The sequence below is a fragment of the Apodemus sylvaticus genome, chromosome 10, assembly GCF_947179515.1.
Source record: "Apodemus sylvaticus chromosome 10, mApoSyl1.1, whole genome shotgun sequence".
In the NCBI taxonomy this organism is placed as follows: Eukaryota; Metazoa; Chordata; class Mammalia; order Rodentia; family Muridae; genus Apodemus; species Apodemus sylvaticus.
Genome location: NC_067481.1, coordinates 89,235,951 through 89,263,930, shown reverse-complemented (window position 1 = coordinate 89,263,930; position 27,980 = coordinate 89,235,951). Strand labels below are relative to the sequence as shown.

Genomic DNA, 27,980 nt, shown 5'->3' with positions numbered 1-27,980 from the left:
ATGTGAGTGTTCATCTTGGGCTATGCTACCTACATGCTTTGATATACAAGCAAAGTTCTTTAAAGTTCCCAGTTCTTATTTCTTCACTTTAAAAGTAAGAATAAATATATTTTCTTACAGAGATGCCCAGATATCATGGTACAATGCCTGCGAAAGATGGTCAATGATATTAGCCATTATTTTGCTCATTATCATATCCTAATTATTGTTATTATTATTTTCATATCTACCATTTGGTCAGCTTTGTTGGACACAGGAAGATCTTCCCTTTTCCTTTCGGGCTTCCTCTCTATCAGTATAATTTGATACCACATCAACCTGAGAATCTCATTAAGATATGTCTAGTTCCTGAATCTTCTTCAGGTAGTTAGCATGTTGGTGTAGAGACCATACTTTAAGGACTAAGAAATCTTAACTCCTTACATAATTCTGGAAGAAGAAAGACAGGTAGATTATAATAAAATTTGATCTAGTGCTGATCATTCTTTTTTTTTTTTAAAGTTTCATTGTAACCCCCAATGTACCTGTCTACATGCTCATGTGACTGGAGTCAATTAAATAGTATCTTGTCTTTTGAGCCTCTAAAATATTTGGACGTAAAGTAGGCATTAAAAAAAAAAGCCAAAAACTTCTTTATTCTGTACACAGCAAGTGAAATCCTTACACATCCAAATGTAATAAATATATTTTTCAATGTCTGTTCCATAATTTATCACACAATTTCTTTCTCTGCTTACTGTGGCTTATCAGGACAACACCAATTGGATAAGATGAAGACACTGCCAGTAATTTTTAATATTAAGGTGAACTCATACATTTTCTAGATGGTTGACTTGATATAAAAACCAAGCTTCAGTCCATAAATCTCTAAGGGCTGGAGATCTGTGGTAATTTCATATTTAATCTATACCTTATCGATGTATCATCAGAGCCTGAGGAATGATTGGGAAAAGAGTGGAAGATAGGCAGGGTTGATAGTGGATAATAATTTGATTTCAAATACATTTGCCAACGAAAGACCTTGAGATGGACAAAATATGTCAAGTGTTCATTTGCTTGTTTGTTTTTGCTGATGATAATTTTTACCTAACTTTTATCTCATACCCTGGGTTTCCTGGTGGAATCTTTCATTCCTTCAAAATGTTATGTTGTGAGTGTCACTACATACAAAAAGAATTCTTCCTTACAGCTGGAAAATTTATATGCTTAGGTTTTGAATTCAAGTGGCAGGATTATCTATCTCCTTTGAGGGGGAGGATTTGTCACAGGCTGGGTATGAACACATACACATGCATTCAAGGCTACAACTCTGGGCTGTCCATTGCTGTCCCTCCAGGGCCTGTAAAGGAGTTAGTCCCAGAACATATCTTTTCTGAATGTTTGCATTTTGATGTTTCAATCTCAGCAACAGGGCCACTTCTAGGTCACAGTACCTTTGCTTCTGGTTTAGCCAGGGTGTCTAGCTGGACTGTTAGCACACTTCTTCCATCTCCATATCCCAGAACAATTCCTCTGAAATGTAGGGGCTGGAATATATTGCTCTACACTTTCCCTTACCACCCACTTTTTAGGGAGAGAAGATGCTTCTTGTTCCCTTCTTTGCTTTTTGGAAACTATAATCCATGGACTTGGTCTGTATAAAGCTCCCATTTAGCTACCTTGCCTCATCTGAAAGAGAAGATTGTCTCTATTCATTCCATTACCAGTCATGCTGTAGGGGATTGTTCTGATGCTACTTGTATTCAAATGTTAAATTCTATACCCTAAGATCTGGTTACTACTCCTCTCTACAGGAGATCCTCAGGGACAAGGAGATCCTTATCTATACCAGCTTTTGTATAAACTTTGCCTCCTCCCAAGTTATCTCTCTCTCTTTTTTTTAAATTTGATATATTCTTTATTTACATTTCAAGTGAGTTTCCATTTCCTGGATCCCTCCTCCCATAAGTCCCATAAGCCCTCTTCCCTCCCCTGTTCCCCAATCCACCCCTTCCCACTTCCCTGTCCTGGTGTTCCCCGACACTGCTGCACTGAGCTTTTCTAGGACCGGGGCCACTCCTTCCTTCTTCTTGGGCATCATTTGATATGTGCATTGTGTCTTGGGTATTCCAAGCTTCTAGGCTAATATCCATTTATCAGTGAGTGCATACCATGATTGATCTTTTGAGACTGGGTTGCCTCACTTAGCATGATGTTCTCCAGCTCCATCCATTTGTCTAAGAATTTCATGAATTCATTGTTTCTAATGGCTGAATAGTACTCCATTGTGTATATATACCACATTTTCTGTATCCAGCTCTGAGTGCCTACAAAAAGAAGCTGGGTTGTCTCTTATTGGCTAATAAAGATGTTTACAGCCTGGGCTAAACAGAAGAGAGGGGGAAGAGTGTTAAGTTTCCAGGCTTGAGGGTCTCAAGAGAGAAGAGAGACGGAAGAAGAAAAAGTCCCCATGGAGCAGGTGGATCACAAACACTTGACTATGAGGACCGGCCTGTTGGAGTAAGAGAGACCCAGGTAGATAATCTCAGGGCAGGTGATAATCTCAGGGTAATTGACAGGAAAGTAGACAAAATAGTATAGAGGGGTTGATATCTGCCCAGCTAAAATGTTTAAGGCTTATTATAAGCTATAAAGGCTTGGAAATAAATAATCTAAAGTGGAAAAGCAACTCCCAAATAACATTAACCACAGCACCATGACCTTGCAGGAATTTAGGAAACAAAATCAACTCAGCAGGCAGGGAGTGTGTTTGTGCCTCCTTCTGGGACCCAGAGTCAGACCTATTGCACACTCCGATTGGCATCTTTCTAGATTTTCTTTTCCCTCGTCAGTTCCTCTTCCTTTCGATATTTTCTTTGTTTTCTACCTTAGAAATGGAATATTTGAAACAGCTTTCTCTCCACACTAAGCACGTCCCTTAAGTTTTAGATTTCTAAGCAAGCAGTTTTCTCCCAGGCTCAGGGATCACCTTCCCTTTCCCTCTGGGACACTAAAGAAACCTGAGCTCCTCTCCCTTATTTGGAATAAAAGCTAAGGAATAATGTGTCCTTAAACTATAATTTGCTTGCATTCAGCAGCTTCCCATCCAGCGCCACGATAGTCCTCTATGTAAATCAGATTTATTTATTCATAGGCACTAGTGTTCCATTACTTTCATCAAAACCAGCCAAGCTGCATTCAGCGGTTTCTGCATTCTTATAAACTAACTGGAAAAGCAATTAACATTCGCTAGCACTTTAGACAGTGGGAGAGGGTGAGGGACCTCACCACACTCTCCATAGCACAACCTCTTGTAGGCGGATGGTGGTGCAGAATGACTGTGCCTCTGTGTCGAGGGAGATAACAGAAGTGACACAGATTAAAACAAATTGTTGATCCATACCAGGGAGAAGCTGGGGAAACAATAGAAGTAAAAGCATAAATGTCAATTTAGGATGATAAAGGATACAATCTAAATGTAATATGAGAGGCCCCCAGACAAAAGCAAGAAATAGAGATTGCACATTAGTGAGGTATCAAAGTACTGGAGCATTATAATCCATGCGCCTGCACACGCCGAGTCATATGTTCCCGGCATATGAAAATACAAGCAACACATTGTTGATTGCTCAGCAAACCCAATTATGAATTAACCCGCCACTGCAGAAATTCTCCAAAATTATGCTCATTTCAAGCTGCTCAGAAGAACATTTTGTTCTTGTGGCAACTTTGCTCCCCATATTGCCTCCGTGTTTTTGCTCCTTTCTCTTCTCAGTGCCTAAAGGCTACCAAGAAAAAAAATTCCCCAAACTGTTTGGTTGTCAGCTCAATGCTTATTGGTCTCTTTGATAGATTAAGAGTAAGGTCAGCCTGCAAGGTCACCGCCTGAGCTTCCAAAATACCGCCACATGGCTTCTGCCACCTTCTCTGGCAGTGCGCTTGATAAGTCAAGATCTGAGGATTCATTCCTAATTACTCCGCCGTCAGTTCTACTCCTGACTTTACGGTGACAAAAATCAAACCGCGGGCTCAGCTGTGGCTCCGTCTAATATAATAGCTGCCACTTGCTAATGCAGCGAGCAGAGCTTACAGGAAGGTGTGCAGGTGGTAACACGTCCCTGCCGTCCTCTCAGACTAGGGCAGCATCTTGTTCCTGATGGGCTTCAAGTGTCAGGGTGGTTATTAATTACCAGGATGGTCAGCATGATGCAGAGGGTCCTGGGGAGCCAGTCACATTCATAAAGTGCTCCGTTGATTGCGCAGCCCACATCTCGGGGCCTCTTTCTAAGAACCAGTGGTAATTGCTTTTATTCCCTTAACATAACTGTGAGGCTTTCGTAAAACAGAGAAATATAAATAAACCCATCTTTATCTCCTAGATGTGATGCCAAAAATGCATATAGAAACCAAAGTGTTGAAAGGCAGGCAATGTGTCGTTCTACTAGTGTTTAACCTTCTCTGAGCACTAAGTCTGGGCTAAGTAACTATACTATGTGTTGTGGGTCAGTAAATGCAGCTTGTTACGGTGGGTCTGTATCAGAAATAGTAATTATAAAACCAGTAACAGCGATGGGGCTAATAGAATACCAGTGGGGAGGTTGTAAAACTATTTTTCACTTTACAAGGGTTTCCTTAGAGAGAGTCTGTCCTGAGCATGTTGACATGTAGGCCCTTGCCATGTAGCCTAGATTGGCCCCAAATTCCTCAAGATCCCCCCATCTAAGCCTCCTATGTGCTGGGCTCACAGGCATGTGTTACTATGCCTAACCTAAAATATTATTGATTCTTAAAGTAAACTCGGTTTAGTCAATGCTTACACATATCTAGTTAGGTTTGCACTAAACACAAGACCAAGTGCTAGACACAGGGCGACAAACTAGAATTAGGTGCTCAGAAGCAATGGTTTCTTTGGCTGCTGGTAACTTCAGATGGCCTCTGAACTTGTAGGGTCAGAACTGTCGTCATTTAAATGCTTTCAATGGATTTTTTGATGGTAACCCTTAATGCAAAAGCCCCCATTTTGTGGGAAGGGAACCTAAGACGCAGGCAGGCGAGGTATGATTTCCATGGTCACACCTTTCGTTTCTCACTGAGGCATCAGCTCATGTTATTTTTTTCTAGTTCCTCCCTTATCTGAGGAAAGGACTTCATAACTTATTACATAAAGTCCCTTGCCTAGGGACAACCTAACAACTTCAATTCATAAATAAAGTTGTTGTTGTTGCAGGTCTACAACTCCCAGAGAGTGGAGTAGTCTTCTGTCATTGATGCAATCACCCCTTTCCTGCTTTTTGGCATCTGAGCATTTTCCCTTGGGCTGGAAGGGGGCTTTGCAAATATGTTTGTACTTCTTAGGTAACTTGCCTGGTGGCCAGGGAATTCACTTCACCTCAGGTTCCAAACTGTAGTGTAGAAGGGAAACAGGGGGAGATGAGGGCAGAGGAAAGAGAAGTGCCTGTGCATGCTCTCCCCTCAAGAACATCATCAGGCATCATACACCAAGAGGTCCCTGTCCTCCTTTTTCCTCTTCATGCAGTGTGAGAGTTCTAAAGCTCCAAATAGAGCCTCAAGAAACCCGCTACAGCTTCCTGATTAAAAGACAACACCCAACTAGGAAAGATGGATAATGCTGGAATCTGCAGCTACTGTTGCTGCTCAGTGGATGGTGAACCCAGACTGGTGGGCTTGCTCACCCCGAGAAGGCGTGGAGCTGTCAAGTGAAGGGCAGCGGACTACTGAGAATAAGTGAGGCCTCCCACAGACTTTCCTTTCTTTTTCCTTTTTTTTTTCTCCTCTGGTTCGGTGCCTCCCACCCTCTCTGGAAGAGCAGAGCTCTGCTCAGAGGCATCTCAGCCTTTCAAGGTGAACTCTAGTCCTGGAGACGTGCTCCTCGGCAAAGGCTGGGGAGAAGGGAGGGAGGGGGCCAGATCAAAGCTGCCTTTGAAGTGAGTGTAATTTTTGGAATGTTGCTAAGAGTGTAACACACAGTTCAGCAGGAAATTGGCTCTGGAAACAGCTTTGTAGTCGCTCCCTAGGACTGCCGATTTCCCTGACCTGGTGGCAGAGGTGCAGAGCAGAACAGTGGGGGAGAGGAGGATTGCTGACTCTCGCCGATCTGATTTAAATTTTTCACCAGCCAAGTCCGTTGGCTCTGACTTGCTGAACAAAAAACGTAGTACAATCATGTCCAAAACAAACTCTCAGAGGAACATGCCTCTCTGCTGAGTCTGAGCTGGTTCCAAGACCAGGCATAAAGGACAGTAAGGATGCCTTGCTTCCTGTGGCAGATCCAATAAAGCATGTAAGGGAGGAACCAAAATAGGGACCATTGACTGACAGTGATGCTCTATGACACACACTGATGCTGGGTAATAGAAAGTGTGGCAAGTATTTGAGATACACGGCCCACTTCTTAAATTCTAACCATAAGTGTGCAAATCCAACGGTATAAAATATTCATTTTATTGGTAAGAAAACTGAGATCCAGGGGGCCAGCTCATTAAGGTCAGCCAGGCAAAATGGAGACACAAAAAGCCAAGAGCACATCTCTAAAAAGTATGAACCCATCTTCCTTATCTATTCCAAGTGACTTATATGTAGGATAAGAACGGTTGATAGCCAGGTCCATTTTATAACAATCGGCGCCCTCAAGATAAAAAGAATTGCAATATTTTAGTGAAATGGAATCCAAGTACATATTCCCACGGGGGGAACGGAACAGAGAACAGATCATCTTCCTTGTTAGTACACAGTTATACTTTCTCCCAGGGATGCTATGAAGGTTGAAGGTGTTTTGCTCTTTCGGTCTGTGTCTTTAATTTCTGTTGTTGCTTCTTTTGTAAGGGGAAGGATGCAGAGGGGGGATTAGGTAGATAATTAGTAGATCGATACCGGGGAACAAAGGATTTTGCTGGGAAAGTGAGACCTAGCCACACTTCAAATATCAGCAGAATCAGAGTCCAATGCCAGCTGAAGGGAGCTGGTGGTAAGTGGGGGTGGAGGAGAGAAAAGCAATTCAATATGGAGAGAGCACACTAAACAGGAGGGGAGAAGACACTTCCAAGAACGGATTCAGACACCTTAAATGAAAGCTTACTTGAGATGAAATTTGACCATATGTTGTCAAGGATTCAATTTCTTCCTTTTTCTACTGTCTCTCAAACTCCTTTTCCCATTGCTATGGACTAAAACTTCGCTAAACACGATGCCTAGACGTGTTATGCTTCATGTGTGATTTGGGGACCTTAGGGATAAAGCCAAATAGAAATTTATATAGTGCTCTTTCTCTAAGTTGTTATTATCTTATCCAATCAGCAATGAGGGTAGTTATGTGTAATGATGCTACACTGAAGATGACCATGTCCTGATCCCAGCACCTACAACTATATAAAGTTACACAATGCTGTGGATTGCGTTGTATCTTCTCTACTAGCCCTAGAAATAGTTTGATTCCCTAACTTCCAGTTATTCAGAATGTGACTTTATTTGGAAACAATGTCACTCTAGATATACAGGGCTAAGATGAGGTCGTGCTAAAGCTTGGTGAGCTCCTAAATCCACTAGGACTGGTGTCCTTTAGGAGGAGAGCCTTGTAAAGACACAGAGTATCACAGGTGAATATTATGCAACTATGGAGGGGAATCTCTTGGCAGAAATCAGAGAAGTCAGTAGCAATGCAGAAATGCTGAATTGCTGATCAACTGCCAGAAGTTAGGAAACTGTAGGTTTCAGAGAACATGATCCTGTAGATGCCTGGGAGGGTTTGCATTGTCACAAGCTATGTGCTTTGTATTATTTTGCTACCAGAGAGCTAGAGGATTAACATAAGTGGCAAGGCAGAATGAAGGCTGAAGGTAGAAGAAAGTTTGCTAATCAATTGACTTGGGGATGAGATTGCTTTGGATGTCTATGTGGGTCCACTGTGATCAGACAGATTCCTAAAAATGGAATAGGGGATAAATGACAGACAATGGGAGGGGGAAACACAAAAGACTCAGCCTGACACTGTGGACTTTAGAAGGTAGAGACTATGATGCAATGAAGGCAGGTGACCTCTAGAAGATGGGGGTGGGGGTGGAGGAGGCAAGTAAATATTCTACCTAGAAACTTCTTGGCTGAGCACAACTCCACTCTGAGTTTGGCTTGAGTGAAGACATTTCACACCTTTGACATTGAACTATAATATGGGACTTTTGTTATAAGCAACTAACTTAGACCGAGTAGCTGCAGAACTCATAGGACAAAACTATAGGAGATGGCACTAGAGAGAAGGGTCTTCCCAGACCACACAGTACAGAAGGGAATGACAGATTCCAATCTTAGATAGGCTTTACTTTCTTTCCTGTCCCATCCTTCTAATCCTTCAACACAGGCACACTGACAGCTGCCTCGTATATACTCACAACAACCAGAATGGCCATACCAGCAGCTTGCAGCTGCCTGCTGATTAGATGCATGCACTGTCCTGAGCCCTTAACACTCCTAATCTCTTGAAATCCTGGCAAAAACCTTAGGCATTAGGTTCGGCTTTTATCTCCATTTTACTGATGTAGAAAGAGAGGCAATACAAGTCAAACAACTTGACCTAGGTTCCACAGCTGGTCAATGGTGGAGCCCTTATTGCAGTGGCTAGGCATGATGGCTGGGTGGGAATCCCAGAAATTCTTGAAGGGGGTGGGATGGCCAGACTGAGCAGGAGAGGAGGAAGCAAACCCTCTCTTATTCCTGCCTCTAGAAACACCAATAGAGAAAGTGAGAATTGCAAGGTGTCGTCTGTCTCAGTTTGAGACTTCTATTGTCTTCATTTCGACACTGCACAGTGGTAGAAAATCAATGCCGAAGATATTCAAAATCTGGAGGATAGTCTCAACTCCAAAGTTGGCAGGGAGGAAGTTGAGAAATGGGAACATGTGGCATTTCCCCCAATTTCAAGTGTGGTGCCAACATCCTGTCGAGAAAAGGATAAAAAGAGCGTCTGCATAAATAAATATGCTTTGTAACACCACTTAAACTCATTCTCCTCGCCCGACATGAAAATAAGACGGGTGACAGTAGGTAGAAAATTTGCTTCTTCCACTGCCTTATCAAAGTTTGTAAAGCCTGCTGACCTTTGGCATGAAGCCAACAGGGAAATCCCATTCAAGGAAGATGGAGTCATCTCAGTAGAAGGTAGCTGGTGACTCCGGGTTGTAGGGAAGAACGGAGTTAAAGTATATTTCTAGCCAGCATGCCCATAATCGATAACAACATGGTGGAGCTAGCAATTTGCTGGGGTCACTGCATGGTTTTCCAGTTTTCCTGGAATGAATGGATGTTAGGGAACAAGTACTTCCAGGTCCTCATATCTGCACTTCAAGGCCAGAACCTTCCTTGCTGATTCGAAGGTGTGGCTCCACCTGGACATACCTTCTTTGTTCTCTACATTTGCTCAAGATGTAGGAATTGCCGACCACAAGGAATAATGATTAACAGAATGTGTATACTGGACTAAGAATACTGTAGCTCAGCTGGCAGAAAACTCTTCCAAAACACATGAGGACCCTAGGCTCAATCTTGAGCACTGAATAAACTGGACTTGGTAGTACACATCCCTAATCCCAGTCTTAAAGAGGCAGAGGCAGGAGGATCAGGAGTTCAAGGCTGGGCATTTAGTTCAAGAAAAACCAGATTGGGATACAGGAGACCCTGCTTCAAGGCAAAAATACCAAATAAATTAGAACAATTACCAACTTGTTCTCGAAGGAGCAGCTTATTGTCTTTCTATATTCAAACCATAGAATCTTAAAATTGTATTTAATATTTTCTCAAATTTTACTTCTCTGATTTGTCTTATGCCTACCTCTGAAATCATTAGACAACTATTTTGCACACCCAGCAGTCACTAGGATTTTGGAAAACAGAAACAGATCCCACTGTCTGCAAAGGAAAAGACAACATTATAATTTAACCATAGGTTACCTCTTCCTAATCTCTCTTTATGGACTGAACCAGAAATCATGTATTTATTGAGTGCCTACTGTGTGCTAACAAATGTATTCATTGCTGGATATCAATGATGAATTAGAGGCATGCTACCAAAGAGCTGCCTCTAAAATAAGAGTTCTTTAAGGAACGAATGGATAAAGAAAATGCAGTGCACACTTCACACAATGGAGTATAACTTTACTCTCAAATAGAAGGTTGTTTTTTCATTGTGATAACACAGCTGGAGCTGGAGGATATCACATTAAGTAAAATAAACAAATGCTCCTGACACAGAGTCTAACAATATGACACTTACAGGGTAGTGGTGAGCAGAGGATGTGTTGTGTGGAAATAGGAAAATATTTATCAAAGGATGCAGAGTTTCAGTTAGGACAAATAAATTTGAGATGTTTTCTGGGTGGCAGGTGATTATATTTAATAGCAATTTCTTTTATATTTGAGAATTTCCAGGAATTGATTTTAAGTGTTCTTTGAATGACAAATAAGCACATGACATAATGTATGATTTCATTTGGTCATTCAATAACATCTACATATACCAAAATGAGGCATGTGCTCTAAGTTAATAGAACTTCATTTTTAAATTTAAAGAAACAAATAAATAAATGACAAAGTCAGAGACAAAACTCAGTGATGGAGTATATTCTTTGCCTACACAAGTTGTTGGGTTCAACCCCTATCATAAAAATAAAGAAACAACAAACAAATAAATTGAAAAGCTTATTTAGAAAGAGGATCCTGAACTGAATAATTCCTGGGGAGTAAGCTACCATCTCTAGTCGTCCCTCTTCCATACTACCATAGTCTGGTAGTACTCTCAAGGGAAAGGACATTATCTGACATATACCAAACATTATTCTCTACATGAACGGCTTTTGGGAAGGCCTATGGTGGCCACTCCTTCTTTTTTTTATTTTCTATATTCTTTGTTTACATTCTAAATGATTTTCCCTTTCCCCATCCCCCCTTCCCCATAAGTCCCATAAGCTCTCTTCTCTCCTCCAATTCTCCAATCAACCCCCTCCTTCTCTGTCCTGGTACTCCCCTACAATGCTGGATCAAGCCTTTCCAGGACCAGGGACCTCTCCTTCCTTCTCACTCCTTCTATTATGTCCCAGTACCAAATATGACTTTCTCAGCCACAGATCTTACCTCTGACCCAGGGTACATGCTCAGTGCATACTCTGTTTCTGTTATTGGTTTCTTATATCACTATGTGATCTAGAGCATACTTTGCTAATGTTGTGGAGTAACTATTCCACAGAAAGGATGAAAACCATGAGCTTTTACGGTGCTCTCACCTACAACATGGTATGGTTGCCTTACCACAAATCAAAGCATAAAAATCACTCTTAGTTCTAGAGATTGTTACAGTTGGAAACAAATTCAAATCTTCTAATAAGAAGTTTATATTTTGAGCTCTTAATAACAGGTTTTTGATGCACAAACATGATTTTTCCTAGGGTTTGTTTAACCAAAAAATAAGTACTCATAAATTGCACAATCCTCAATTGAGCAGAGATCCAAAGAGAATCTAAGAGTAATGACAGGTTTTTGCTCTTATGAATTTAACTACACTGCCATGGGTTTACTTACTTTAATGCAACTTAGGATGAATTATTCTTCTGTAAATATAATTTCTTTAAGATTAAGAATATTTCCTTATGGGTAAGGGTACTATTTACTATCAATATTCAAGACTGTAGTCAAGACAGCATTCAGAGCATTCTGCCCCTCAAACAGTAGTTTAAGAAATAGGAAAGTTGTTTTGTAAATGTTACATGTCCTTCTTTGGGAGGAGGTAGAGGAATGGACATGAACTGAGTCCTAGCTAATGAATCTCAGTGATGTCTTATGTGAATGCACGTGTGCATATATGTGTGCGGGTGTATGTGCAGAAACATTTGGATCTTGGTGGTACAAAGAAATGCAAAAAGAAAAAGTGGGAAGTTTTACTTGTGATGGAATATGCTCTGCATGACCTTACTCTCTGTATTTGTAATGGAAGAAAGGAGACTATTAAGTACACATCTTGAAGAGGCAATTATAACACACTTTGGCATTTTCACTGCCCCAGGGAATCACATCTATAATTTTATGTGGTTATTGCCCCAAATGGCAAGGGCAGTTCATCTTGATGCCAATTCTGATTGATCAGTAGTGGCTGCTTAGAGGACTGTTGAGAAGTATTGGCAGGCTGCATCTGTTCACAGCAGGAAAGAAGGTGGTGATCGATTAGTAATGTCTGTCTCAGGCTCATGAATGATAAGTAGTAGCATATGTGCTTAGTAGCTATTACAGTGAAGATAATTCCACAACTAGGAGAGACTATTTCACAGTGTGGGTATGCTGGCAGATAAATTAAGCTATGCCCACAAATAGGCAGATCTTTACAAAAGTAAAAAAATATATATAGTCTTGTATAAGTCTAAAGAGATAAGTCATAGGTCTGTAATTGCATATTAATGAGGCCTTCCACGTAAAAATATTGACACAAAGTCCTATATGCATTCACATTGGGAAAAAGTCTTACTTATAATTTAAATCAAGGTGCTATCTGAAGATAGCTTAATTAAGAAGACACATATTTTTCTTAGGGAGACACTCAGTCTATTCATTGCTCCATCCATGACGTGCATACTACCCCCCAAGATTATTTTATTTTTTTCTCTTCCAAATAAAATGATCCTCTCATAACTCCATTCTCTTCTTTCACATTAAAGTCTGGACATCTGAGTGATTTGAATCCTAGAGTCAAATCACAACCATTTCTCTTTGTGCTTTAAAGTAAAAATTAGATTTCTCATTGTTGCAAATGCAGATTTCATGGGTGACTTTTAAAGGCTAGTCCTGGAGGCTTTAAGAGAACATCTAACCTAAAGTGTAGTGACACTGCAATCAAGGGACCACATAACTATCAATGGAGGACTGTAGATGAGTTGTGGTGACGTTAGTTTCTTTAAGGGTACTTGTATAGTGCCATTGCAGCAGTATGGTTAAACCATTCATTTCCTAAGAAATATGGAGTGCAATTGACTGCACAAGGTGATAGCACAATGGGATTAGACTTATAATATTTTGAGTACAAGACAACAAATCAAACATTTGGTCCATTTCTCTATCAAAATCCCAACAGAGATTAACACAACCAGAATAAATACCAACGCAGAATAATGTGGAAAATATCTCTGTAGCATTCAAGATTTAAAACTTATGCTGTGAGCTTTGAGCCTTCCTTCCTTCCTTCCTTCCTTCCTTCCTTCCTTCCTTCCTTCCTTCCTTCCTTCCTTCTTTCCTTCCTTACTCCCCTTCCCTCCCCCCTCTCCCTTTTTCTTTCTTTCTTTTTTTAATCCACACGGAAAGGGAATGCTCACCTTTGGAGGAGAATAAAACTGGCTCAACATTTACTGAAAAATAAATGTTGAAGAGAGAGAAAAGAAAAGGAAAATATAAAACTCAGCAGAAATGTCACACTAAGGAATCATAATAAGCATTAGACATTATTTAAGCCATGCATAGCCACTAAAATATATGACCCCTTTCCATAAATCGAAGGGTACTCTCGTCAGCAGAATATAGGCTTCAAGAGCTGAACTCAGGGAGGCTCCTGAGATGCCCATGCGTTGTATACCTAAAGATTAGCCCAGATCTGAGCTAATGCCCTCAAGCTAAGCAATATGCTTTGCCTGGGCAACTGCAGAGGCCGAACTTTCCTGTGCTTCTGCAAGGGGGTCTTTGTTGAGAAGGTATATGAGGAGGTCTGTGTTGGGAGGTAGAGGAGACAGAAAGAGGGAGGGAGGGAGGGAGGGAGGGAGAAGAAAAGACAGAGAGAGAGAAAGAACAATGGCTCAGCAAGGAAGACAAGTGTATCCTTCAAGCATTTCCAGCCCGCTGTGACTGCCAAGAGTCCCCAGACACAACTTTCAGCCTCATCTGCTGCTAACAGAATGTGTGGTTCTAACAAGACGAAGCCTAGAACAGAGTGATTCTGAGAACGGAGGATTGGCAGGAAGTCCCAAACTTACAATAGGAAATGCTCTAGGCAAACACCATCCTTAACTTAGACATGGAAGGCAGGAGGGGCAGGGAAGGGACTTGTCATCTTATGACTCTCTTTCTCTAAGAGTTAATGGCTCTCAGAACCAGAAAACTTATTTTTTCAAAGATGTCATTGGCTCTGTTTCATTTAAACAACTTAATAAAAATATTTGTGGGGTTGGAAAGATTGAGAGTTAAGTGTTCCTACTGCTTTTGCAGGGGACTCAAGTTCAGTTCTGAGCACCCTTGTCAGGAGGCTCACAGTTATTTGTGACTTCAGACCCAGGGAATCCAACACTTCCTTCTTTGGCAGGCACCTCCTTCTGGATAATTAAAAAAATAACAAAACTAAATCTTTAAAAGTGTTTGTATGGATATTATTGCAAAATTGTATCTCTGTGGCCAGTCTACAAGGAAAAGGATGGGCTGTTGTGGTTTTCCTTAAATATGCCACACGAAATTTAAAATACTTTCACAATTCAGCATGATCTAAGTAATGCTATGTAAGTACAAACTTGAAAATAAAAATGCTTTTGATTTGTTGCCTGCTATCATTTATAGTACTTTTTCACTATTAAGTTGATGTTAGTGACAACCTTTAAAATGACAATGTTCAACTGCCCCCTTTCTATCTCAGTCTCAGTCTCTGTCTCTGTCTCTCTATATCTGTCTCTCTCTGTCTCTGTCTCTGTCTCTGTCTCTGTCTCTCTCTCTCTCTCTCTCTCTCTCTCTCTGTGTGTGTGTGTGTGTTTCTGCCTCTCTCTCTGTCTATGTCTGTCTCTGATAGGGTTTATGGCCTATAAAAATAACCTACCTACCTTCCTTCCTTTCTTCCTCCCTCCCTCCCTCCCTTCCTTCCTCCCTCCATTCCTTCCTTCCTTCCTTCCTTCCTCTCTTCCTCCCTCCCTCCCTTCCTTCCTTCCTGCTATCCTTCTTGCTTTCCCTCCCTCCTTCCTTCCTTCTCTCTCCCTCTTTCCCTCCCTCCCTGCCTTCCTTTCCTGTTCTTCCCTATCCCCTTCCTTTCTTGTGGTGCTGACACGCTGAACCCAGAGCCTCTCATTTGCTAGAAAAGCATTCTACTATCTACTATCGAGCTCAGTCTCCAGCCTTGTCTTCAGTTCAGATACAAGGACACAGTGTGCTCTATTTCAGATTTATGTTGGCTTAAGGTGACTTGTTCCCTTTTAAATTTTGATCCCCTTCACCATCTAGGATAGAAGATTTTCTTAAATGGATGGATTCTATGCCAGCTCTCCCAAATCCCTGTCTCCCCCAACTTTCCCTCTCTTCTTGATTTTCTCTTCTACTGTAGTCAAAGAATTGTAATGCAGCCATTCAGCAGGGAATATAAGAAAACAAAACAAAACAAAACAAACAAACAACAACAAAGAACAACATCCCATACTATGAAACAAAAGGAACTCCATTCAAATTGCACAGTCCCAAAGTACAGGACTATACAGAAAACACAGCAAAAGATATCCCCTGGAGCTGCCTACCCATGTACAGAGAACATCCCTACCCCCCAGATCAGATGGACGGAGTAGAGTCCAGAAGGCAGGAGATAAAGGGGATTGCTCCCAAATGCAGACCTTGGGAAGTTTGGCCACAGGAGAGAATAAGGGGTATATGTTCATGGCCACTGGTCTGGGGTTGCTGAGTAGCAATGCCTTTCATGGAAAAGCAGGGACACACTTGGACAAACAGGTGCACAGGCTAATTGTGGGCTCTCAGCAGGGCTTGCCCGTCACTGGAGAGTGGCTTGCACCTCAGGAGCTCTTTGAAACGTTGCCTGATTTGATTGTTTGGAACCGCCCACAAGAGGCTCTTAATTGCGTTCCTAGAGCACTGGCTTTCTATGGAAATTACTTAAAACACCGCTTAAGTGTTAATCTGAACTGTGTAATGTGCAATTGAGGGTTTTTATTTTACTTTATTTATTTTTTATTTATTTTATTTTTTTTTTTAAATAACCTCACTCCTGGCTACCTCCTTGTAGGAAGCTCTGACAGGTTCAGTGGGAAATCTTGGGGCTGGCACACATTATAAGTTATCTCCTGCAGGGTTGGCAGGTGTGAGCTATGTCAAATAAATTTATTACAGTCTGTGCTAATAATGAAAATTATAGAAAAGCTAGATGAAAGTGCTCTACAGCCGGCTAATTTGAAGCTACCTTACTAGACAATAACAAGCCCCTAACAGTTTTTCCTTTTTTTAAAAAACACTAATTATGCTTAATGTTCCCTGTCGAATTAGCTTTCATGGTAATTATATTTCAAAACTTTTGCAATTAGGGTGCAGTTAATATTGTGGAATATTGCAATTATTTTTCATTGTGACACCTCTATTGAAAGCTGGTGGCATAATGATCACATTGTTCAACTAAATCAGAACTGTAGAAATATGGCAAATGAACCAATTACACATTATTATTTCTAATTACAGATAATGTCATTTTCTCCGCTTTTGTCCAAAAGAATTTCTCAAACACAGATATCCCAAATCCTAGTATTTGTAAAGACTCCCTCCTTCTTCTCATCTGCACGCTGGTATATTTTTATATTGGTGCCTTGAGTGCTAAATTTAAAAAGGTCTCATGGGGATTTCTTGAATTTTTCTTCCTCCACACCCAGTTCCCTCCTAGGAGTTTTAAAACCAGATGTTCTCATTGACAAATCTCATTGTTGGCCCAGCTCCTGACAGCACACCACTGCTATGAGCTGTTGCAAATTCATTCTCTACCATCGTCATTCATGATGTTCATCTTTATTCATTCAACAGGTCTAACCTCTTATCCAATGAAGACTCATTAGTGGCAACTGTCTGGATCTCCACTGCACCTGTTACCCACCCTATCCATCACAAAACGATAAGGCTGAAAGGTCCATTTTTCGGACTTCTTATGTGTTTCCAACTATCAGGAAAGAAAATAAGCATTGGCAGAGGTCTTCTGAGAACCAGTTAGGATGGCATCAGATAGTTTATTCCTTTTGTTACATAACTTACTGTTTTCTATACCGGCTACCCCATAATGACACTGACCATGAGCTCATTCATACAACCATCATGTGTAGTTGCATAAGACATGAAATAAAGAGGATTAATGCCTCCTATGAAGTTACTTCTTATTTTCTACTTTATGGTCCTATCCTGGGAAATATGTGCCAGTTTTAACAGGTCACTTGACAGGGAAAGGATCTCAAGCTGCACATATTTGTCTGAGAATTTCTATGTGGTTTATGACTACTGATGTCATCTGTCTCCTACATCTAGTCTTCAAAATCGGGGTGTCCCCTGTCCTATGTTGCCAGGGACTGAGGCACTTCTTAGGATGACACTTTTTTTTTTTTTTCACATTTAGCACCAGGACAGTTCAAAGAGACCTGGGACATTTGGTCACCTTTCCAATAAGTTTATTTGTGTATAAACTGTGACACACACACAGTGTGTTTTGACCATTGTCTTCCCTTTAAATTCAAAACTGCCTGAATAAAAGGCAGATGTGCTGAGAGAAGAAGAGATACTCCTAAATGACGTCATTCGTGAATTATTTCCCACCCAGCCCAGAACCTCCATGCACGCCAGGGCTGGGTGTTATTCCTGTGGCGGCTGAAGCAACTTGTTTGTATGCAGCCTGTGTCGGTGCCTCGGCACACATGTATGAAATGATATTACCAATATTAATAGCTTGCATGTATATAGCACTTATTCAATTAGTTAACTTAACTGTGTTGTCTCAATTAATACACATAATAATTTACTAAAAAGAGCATCTCTGTCGTTTCTTATGCCTTATCCCTTCTGGATCAGCAAGGAATCTAAGATGCAAAAGGTTCACATCACTTTCAGGTAGAGTGCAGGGAGGCCCACGGATACTCAGGTCTGGAGATTCCATAGCATTTGGCGGCTCTTGGAAATGAAAGACCACAGTGGCTCGTCCAAGCCCTTGGGAAAATTAACTTTCTGAGGGTCCCGTGTCAAATGATCTATCTAGGGGAATGTCTTTTCTATTTTCCTGACTCAGAACTTGAGTTGGAGCATTTTCACTCCGTTCGCCCATATTCACAGGACAGCAGACAAGCTTCCTGGGAATGTAATGACACTCAGAGTCTCCCTAGTAAAATTCATAAAGGCTGAACTCATGGCTTCTGTGTCTTACAGAATAAGCTTCCAAATAGCCTGTCTCACATGTCTCTCCCCTGGCTGGTTACATTCTAGTCGCGTACATTTTCTTCTGTAGTTTTTCAACATGACTGAAAACTTCCTTGTCATGCAGACATTTCCGTTTTGTTTCCTTTCAAAGCCCTCACACAGGAATCTTATTACTCCTACCCACACCTAACCACCCCATCTACTCCTACTCATTCCTACACATCCCTACCCACTTCTACCCACCCTACCCACCCTACTTACTCCTACCCACTCCTACTCATACCTACCCATCTCTACCCATTCTTACCCACTCCTATTGGCCCCTACCCACCTCTTGCCACCCCTGCATACTCATGCTCCAATCTATTTCTTCTCAGCTACCTACACCTTGTTACACTATGACTAAAAGTTTAGCTCTCAGGCTTTATCTAAAACAGCATTCCCTCAAAGGCTTTCTTCCTATTTTGAGTTCATATCCTCTTATTACTTCATGGTAATCAACTGTCCCATCATGAGGTAGGGTAGCTCTAGAAATCAGCGATTACAGTTGCAATTCCACTTTAGAATAGAAAGGAGACTGGAGGCCCCATCTTTCCTGGGTATTGTTAGGCCTCTCTATAGGGCTGAGGAAAGTCTGGTTTATAGTCATAGGCAATGGTAGTTAAACAGATATGCTAACCAAATTCGAATAGCTATTCTTCAACTCCACCTTCACATCAAAGCATCTTTGATTTAAGCATATAGCTTTTGAGTCCCTTTAAAAATATTTTTGGATGTTGATAAATTATATGTAGTTATGAGTCACAAGGTAGACACTGTGGAATGATTCAATCAGGCCAATTAATGTTATCATCACAAGTGTGCATATTCATCACAGATTTATGGAAAGTGCAAGAAAACATTGTGGAGGCTGCATTTCCCTTAAGCTGCCAAAGCTATTTTTTCCCAGGAGTACAGAATGATATGTAAAAAATTGTCAGATTTATTTTCCTGTTCCGAGCAAATACAGCCAACCTAAGTGCCCCGCTCGTCTCCTGTGGAGCAGTGCGTATGAAAGCTAATGACCCCACAGGATCACTTCTCAGGCAGAGCTGGGGCTCTACAGTGTGAAAGCCAGTTCCCTTCATGAGATACAGAGAATGCTAAAATACTTAAGTGACATCAGGTATCATTCTCCGGTGCGTCGGCTGCCATAACACTTTATTTATACAACCCATCCCATTTTTCTGGGGAGTTTTACAACCATCTTATCAGTTTTCCTCTGGAGGAGGTAACTTCATAGGAGGCATTAATCCTCTTAAGCCGGGCAGCCCTAGGAAGTAAGTTATATTATCTGTGTCGCAGAGGCGAAAGTTGGGATCAGCATGGATAGAATGGCCTGGAAGCACTATCCTACAAAGGAAAGGCCAGCTAATTAGGAGACTGTAGCCTGCTGAACTGGGTCTGAAGCACAGATCTCTCCTCCAGAAAGACTTCAGGATTCAAACCAAGTCCACACCAGGAGAAGGAAGTTTAGACACCCTTCTTGATATGTTTACCAAGCTTTCTACACTTGGCTCTGACTATTTAGATTTACTGAACGTGATTGTCTACTTTATCTCTGACACTCATTTCAGTTTCTTGGAGAGGAGTAGACCTACCATGTGCCCAGAGACCCAGAATACTCTCCTAAAAATATGCTACTTGTTGGGATAATTTCTCCTTGGCCTGACTTGAGGCGGCCCAAAGAAACAGAAGGAGAGGCTTCAAACAGACCTGTGAGAAACCTGTATGAGAGAATAGTAATCCCTGTTCCTCAGGCAAGGTAGACAACCAGCCTCTATCCTGTGGGTGTTAGTTATGCCTCTGCCACCTTTTAAGCACAGCACATGATTTATCTCAAGTTAAACAAAAGATGAATTACTTACTTCTACAAATTTCTTTAGGAGGAAGTAACTATAGCTAGACAAAGAAATTTTTGCATAGGAAGACCTTTCAGTGATTCATTCCCAGAGCCTCACACACCTGCCAGGCAAGGGCTCCACTACTGAATTATGTATATATAATTTTGTAGGTCTCTTTCTAGTTTTGTTTTACACACACACACACACACACACACACACACACACACACACACACACACACACATTTAACTTTAGGCTCTGAATCTCAAAGAATGCATGCAATATATGTATTCTTTGAGTCTGACTTAGTTCACTTAACATGATTTTCAGTTCACTTAACATGATTCCAGTCGCATCCATTTTTCTAGATATGTAATCCCTTTATTTTTATTTATAGCTGCATAAAGTTCCATTGTGTATATGGACTCTTTTTTTTTTTTTTAAATCCATTTGTCTGCCAATGGACACGTAGGCTAGTTTTATTTCTTGGCTCTTGAATACCATTAAGTTACAACAACAACAAAAACTGGAAAAGCAAAGGAGTCAAACCACAGGAAGTGGCTGAGATACATTTGAAACATTAGCATTATGGGACAGGATTGATCTGGAGAAAGAGACTAATACTTAGCAATATGCAATACTATTGTTATCCTGACACTTGCCAAGGAACTCTCTCCAGATTAGGTGAACCATTTCCTCTCCTAAGAGTGTTGTGAAAAGGGCTCTATTTATTGTTTCCCCTTGTTTGATTCTTTTAAAAAACAAAATGAAACACCGAGGTTTAGAGAAGTTAAGTAGCCGTCTGAAATTAGACTACTACCAAGGTTTGAGACTGAATTCCAACTCAAGCAGTCTCATTCCAGAGCCCCAAACCTTTCTCCTTATTATCCTTTTTTGTCCCTTCCTCTTTTTCCCAGGACCCAGGATATCATGCTTGCTGGGCAAACACTCTATAACTAGGACCTTTAAACTCAGCTCTCTGTTTCTATTAAGACAACTCCTCAATAAACTGGTCTTGGCTTCTTCTCTGTCCCCAGTAAGGCTCAGCTACTAAAGCTGATTTCATGTCTACATCACCAGGCACAGCTCAGAGCCTAAACTTTTGCCCATAGTGTCATTTTGTGCTAGCTTTTGGTACAGAATGTTGCCTTCTAAAAGGATAGTAATCTTGGCAGTTGAAAACTGTTAAAAAAAAAAACGTAATTATCACAATGATATTTGTTATACCACTACAGATGATAAATAAAAATTTCTTCCACCCTTACATCAACAAATATTTATTGTGTCTATTATGTGTTAGGCATAATTCTACATGCCAGAAATATTCAGTTGAGGACAATCATGCTAAGCTTTCTGCTCACACAGATTTCATGCTTTAATGCTTGTGAAGGGCGACACAGAGATGTTTTCAAAAACTGAGCAGTGATGATGATTGGTTGAGTATTCAATTTGGGGTAGTTTTTTTTTATTATATCCTTAAATCTTCTCTGTACATTTAATTTGTTCTCTCATGTTAATAGCATGTAGAAAAACAAAAACACATCTAACACAGGCCCTTAATGAGAAAGGAGAACCAAAGGGTTAAAAGGCATTCACATCTCGGAGCACTCTGTCTCCTGTCTCTTGATGGCTGGTTCGTACTCCCACTGCAGAGTTCCTGAGAGTATTTCCTGAGCTGCCAATCTCCATCAGTGGTGTCCCCTGGGTTGTCACCACTGTCCTTCCCTCCCTGGCAAGGCTGGTCACGCCACCCGTCTCATGTCACCTTCCCCTCCACACTCGGGTCCCAGTTTCTTGAGCCTCTGTCAAGACAGAACACGTGGGGCTCACTGCAGGCTTGACCTACTTTAGACAGTCTTCTTGTGCCTCAGCCATAACCAGGTAGTTATTAACCAACCCTGTGATTAACATGAAAATTAACAGTTTGAAAAACATGGCCAATCCTCCAATCTGTCCTCTTCAGAGACTAATCTGCACTGGCCTCCTCCATGCAGACTCACTTGCCGATGTTTTGTTTTTTGCAGGCAATTTTCTTTTCCAAACACAGGGAAATGATGTTTGAAAAACCGGGGCTCATAAATCATTACCCCCCAATTCCCAAATTTTACTTTGGATCATCAGAGCAGTCCAAATCTGAAAACAAATACAAATATAGAAAATTTCATGCCAAGGTTGGGGGAACAATGTTCTCTTGCCTGCTGGGAACATCATTTAACCTCTTAGTACCACTGTTTGCTGTGTGCACCTTCATGATACACAGATGTTCATTCCTACCCTTACCAAGGTATCATGGATGGAAAGTATTCAGTACTGTTTAAACATTGCCAGGGAAACCCTATAGCAGGCATGTCACTCAAGATCTAGCCTGTGAGCCTGCACCATGGACCCCAATGATGCAGCTTTCTCCCTATGGGGTATTCTTCACTCCTTGTCAGGCTAGTGCTTAGTGACTTGTGGACAGAATGAAAAACCCCTGTGAAGAGCATCATGAGGTGTAAGCATCTCAGGTGTGGCATGAACTTTCTCTGGTATCATCAGAATGGGTTTCATGCCCCTGTGTTCAGGAAGCTCCTCTGGGAGGTGAGCAGTGGGGAGGTTAAAAGCTTTAACTGAGAACGCCTTGTGTGAGTGGCTCAAAGCACATCTTTAAAATTAGTCTAGCACACTCTTATTTAATTCTCTTTGTTCAAATGTCAACTTTCTGTCAGGCTGGCTGTAGTTTTTTTTTTTCTCTATTTCTATAGGCACCTGCTCATTTGGCCAACGGTATTCTCTTGACAAAGGAAATCTGCTTGCTGTGGACCAGAACTCTCTGGAGAACCAACTTCAAGATGCCCTTACCCACCAGGGTGCAGATTTAGAGATCTTCCTTGTTTTCCCAGGCACAGGGTGAACTTCACCTCTTACTGGGTCATTCTGGTTTCCAGAGAGGGAGGGGAGGAAGGCAGGGAGAGATAGATCATAAGATAGATAGATAGATAGATAGATAGATAGATAGATAGATAGATAGATAGATAGGTAAGTAGATAGGTAGGTAAGTAGATAGGTAGATAGGTAGGTAAGTAGACAGACAGACAGATAGGTAAGTAGATAGGTAGGTAAGTAGGTAGACAGACAGACAAATAGACAGACAGACAGACAGACAGACAGACAGACAGATAGATAGATAGATAGATAGATAGATAGAAGATAGATAGAAGATAGATAGATAGATAGATATAGATGATAGATAGATTCCCTAAGAGCTATACTCTCAGGCTGGAGACATGAAGAACCCCACCTTATGAGAGATACTTAACATATCTATGACTCTGTTTCTTGTTCTGCAAAATGGGTTTAATTGATACTTGACTGGTTGATGGTGAGTTCACTTCAACCTTTTGGTCAAGAGTCTTGAGACTTTTGAGACTCTGTTTATACATGAGAACATGGGTGATGATTATGACTATTATTATCATGAATATTTTATAGAAGTTCTTTACCTCTCCAGTTTCTAACCCTCCCTGCCCAACTCTCACATCTGAGACTGTTGGCAGTGGAACACTCTTTAACCTTTCTTCCCCCAGCTTCGAGGATGCCACCTGAAAGTGACTTTCCTAACTCCCACTCCCTCTGCTTTTGTTTACTTCTATTTATTCTTTTTCTTTTACTCAGAGCATATTGACCTTATTCTGTGATCTCGGCCAAGACATCATTTGCCCAGGCATCAAATGTGCAACCTCTCCCCTAGTTTCCCAGAATCCTCATATTCTCTATTGTCATTCTTTTTCCTTGTATCATCTACCCACTCCTCTCTTTGTTTCTTCTTTCCTGTCTCTTCATTTTCAATCCAGACTCAGATTTCAGCTGCCTGTGAGTTATTCCCATCCTAACATACCCCTGTAGCTTCCCAGGGGTAAATTTAGATCCTTCCTTCCGGGTCCTTTGGTCTCAAATGCCTATCTTGCTTGCCATGAGAAGGTTTGCATCAATTTCCTACCCACACTCAAAACTTCAGAGATGCCTTGATTCTTCTCATTTTTCCTCTTCATGTCTCATCTGTGAAGGTTTTACATCATCAATCCTACCAAAGCCTCAAGAGTCCATCACCCCAGTGCTATGGTGGAAGGGCACCTTCTGCTTACTCTGCATCTCATGATCACCATTATACTCTGCCCAGCTCCAATCTTGTTCTTCCCAGTATGCCATGTATCTGTCTCCATAGGAACCGGCTCTCTCACATTAGAAGCCTTGTTTCACATTTCTGGAGGGCCTTCCATGTGCATCCTAGGCTACTGACTATATAGCTCAAAGGGATAGCTAAGCATGTCCAACTGTTGGTTTCTGCGCTTGCTCGAACATCCTGTCTGCTCGTTGCGTTGCGGCTGCAGCTGCTCGCCGTGCCCACATGTGCGCACCACGGGCACTGCACCGGCAGATGTGATGGAACCGTGAGCCTCAATGAGACACGCTAGACCAGATAGTTCCACATGGGGCTTTATTTAAGATAGGGAAGGGGTATCGGGTGGGAAGGAAGGGGAGAAGAGAAAGAGAGAGAGGTGGAGAGAGAGAAAGAGAGAGAGAGAACAGAGAGAGTGGAGGCCGGCCATGACCATGTGGAGCAGGGGGGGGGAGGGAAGAGCCCCAGGAGCAGAGAGGTGAGAGAGTGTGGGAGAGCAGAGAGCAAAGAAGGAGAGGAGGAGCAAGTAGCCCCTCTTATAGTGGGCCAGATCTCTGGGGCGGGGCATACCTGGCTATTGCCAGGTAGGTGTGGGGTGTAACTTAGACAAAACCCCAACACCAACCTAGTCGGTCAATGGTCCTGTCATTTCAGCATATGGTTAGTATCACAGGAGAGCCTGTTAAAGCAATATGCCAGACCCCATTTTCCGCATTCCTGAGTACATGGTTCTAAAGAAAGGAGAGCTGGGAAGATGGTGAGGATTTCATTTTAAATTGGGTTTCAGAAGCTGCTGTTTGTTGCTGGTCTTTGTTGACCAAACTGATACATGCATATGGAAGTCCCTCTAGGAATGTGAAACAATGCCTAGGTGCCAACCTAGAGGTTCTGATGTGGGAGAGCTGGTTCCTATGCAGACAGATACATGGTGCACTGGGATACTATAGCACAAGGTATTGAGTTATCCTCTTTAAGAGCAGAGTCATGGAAATTAAAAGCATGTAAAGCAGTTCATTAAGTCTGGATCGACTAAATAATTCCTGGCAATGCTCTGACAAAGGGCCTTTGGAAAAAGAACCACATTAACAGGGATTCGGAGTAAGTCATGTCTTCTACAAGATCTTCTTCCTCCAGGACTTTGCTCACTAGGAAAGACTGGACTTTGTGTACCAGTTCCACATCCAACACTTAGGGGTGGAGCCAAGTGCCGGAGGATACAAACAAACACAGCAGCGAGAAAGCAATGTGTGGTCCAACGTACAATCTGAGGAATTTCCCAGCTTTCAACTGAATTCTCCACTCCTGTTCTCTGACTGCTCATCACTCTATCATATACTTGTTTGTCTATTTATCTGTCTATCATCTATTATCTCTATCATCCATCTATCTATCTATCTATCTATCTATCTATCTATCTATCTACCTACCTACCTACCTACCTATCATCTCTTTATCATCTCTCATTGATTTATTCATCTATTCTGTCTGTATGTCTGTCTTCTATCAATCAGTCATCTCTGTCTCTCTCTCTATCCATCTATCTCTATCTCCATAGTTATATATCTACCTATCTACCCATTTACCTACCTACCTACCTACCTACCTACCATCTCTTTATCATCTACCATTGATTTATTCATCTGTTCTGTCTGTATGTCTGTCGTTTATCAGTCATCTCTATCTACTAACTCTCTATCTCTCTATCGCTCTATCTTTATCTCTATATCTATCTACCTACCTACCATCTCTTTATCATCTATCATTGATTTATTTATTCATCTGTTCTGTCTGTATGTCTGTCTTCTATCAGTCATCTCTAACATCTATCTATCTATCTATCTATCTATCTATCTATCTATCTATCTATCATGCATCTATGTATTCATTCATCTCTTGGGCTATCCATGAGTTGGTGAGTCTATATAACATCTATGAAACACAAGAATATATTTATGTATATATATGCATACACACACACACACACACACACACACACACACACTACATCTGTCTATCTAGTCTTGTTTTTACAATAAAAAAGCTTAGATTAACATGAAGCAACTCTCAAAAATGCAGAAAAGAATTTAGGTTCCAGCAAAACTACTATCAGACTACCCTATTACTAGGAAGAAAGTGGTTTTCCTTTTCTTTACTTAGGTTTAACAGGTAATTGTGACCTAGAAGGCAGATAAATCTGTATTCAACATCTCCTGACAGGAACCTTTGTAAATAGCATTCTTACCTGAATTCTTTAGGGTTTGTAGCAAGAAAGGGGGATGATGAATATAATGTTGAACTGGGTTTGTAAATCTTTTTAAGACTTGATTTTCCCCTACTTTTCTAAGCATCTGTATTACAACCAGTCCTTTAGCTAATATTGTTTTTGTGCCGAAAAGCAAAGTTTACCAGGGCTGGCTTCACTGTGAGCACTTTATAATTACAGGAGAAGGACAAGTGCCTGAATTCTGAGCAGAAGAAAAAAAAGCAGCAAGAGCAGTGTCACTTCAGCTAATGTCACAAATGAGACTTAAGAGCCAAATGAAGGACTAGTAATGGGATGGACCCTCATCGCCTGCTAAATTGGGGGGAAAATCCTACAAAGCTAAACTAAACTAGCTCATCACTCAGTCCGAACTGATATTCTCAAAGTGTGGATTAATCAGAGAGCCAGGGAAGAGAGGAGAAGGCCTCTGCCTCCCATTCTTTGAAGCGTGATCGAATGATGAGCTAATATTAGATGCTTTTCTGTCACCGTAGACCAACCGAGTTCATCTCATTTTGGGTGGTTATGAAGATTCATGCAGTCATTATTTAGAGACCGGGACAGCCACCCTTTAATCAGGCCAGGGAGGCCTGCACACTGGTTATTTTCTAGACATTTAGCAAGAAGGAAAATGTTGGTATGATCCTTAAGGCTTTTCCTGGGTAAGAGCATCTGGGGTTTCTACCTCAGGCTTCTTGTGCGAGGTGAGGAAAAACATCCTCTGCAATCCTATAGGTAATGATTCTGAGAGGATAACACAGACCTGCCATCTCACCTTCTTTCTGGGTTGGGTTAACAGATTTATCATAAATTGAGTATCTGGATTCTCTTTAAGAAGAATCTCTTCCTCGGTTTTATTTTGGATTTTTCTTTTAGTCCCTGCTCCTTTTAAAAAAGATTTTTTTTTGTAAACATTTTTTTTTTCATTTTTCCATATATATGTCCATGTGAGTGCAGGATCCACAGAGGCCAGAGGAGGGCACTCAATAGTCTGCAGGCTGGAGTTACAGGTGGTCACGAGCTACTGGTCATGGGTACTGGGAATTGAATTCTGGTTCTCTCTAAGCTGCTGAGTCGCCTTTCCAGCCTCTGCCCCCTGCCCTGCTTCTCAATAAAAGCACATCTTCATTGCTGCTAGATTTTCTTTTGTGAATGTTTTCTGTCTTTTTCTAGAGGGTAGACTCAGGAGTTTGCTTACTGTTTGATTTTCTCCATCAACCAACACACAGTTAACAGAATGAAGGCAAACTGAATGAGTATAGACATCACCTGTTGATCAAGAGCTTCATGCTCCAATTATGACCGTTTTAGCAAAATTTCTTTTTTTTCCATGTAAATCTTCAATTTTACTTGAAAAATTCCACCTTCAATCAACAGAATTATCTTTATGCCTATCATTTTATCTGTATAATTTCCATGCTAATCTTTAATTTTCACATGTTTTTCTATATATTTCTTCAATTTTATCAGAAATATTTTCCATGTCAATCTTCAAGTTTATCAGAAAATGTTTATAATTCCA

General features: G+C 41.2%; 1 protein-coding gene across 1 annotated transcript in view; it reads right to left on the bottom strand.

The window, feature by feature from the left end:
- Tenm2 (teneurin transmembrane protein 2) overlaps positions 1-27,980 on the bottom strand; it is a 922,633-nt gene that overhangs the window by 299,257 nt on the left and 595,396 nt on the right. The window lies entirely within an intron of this gene.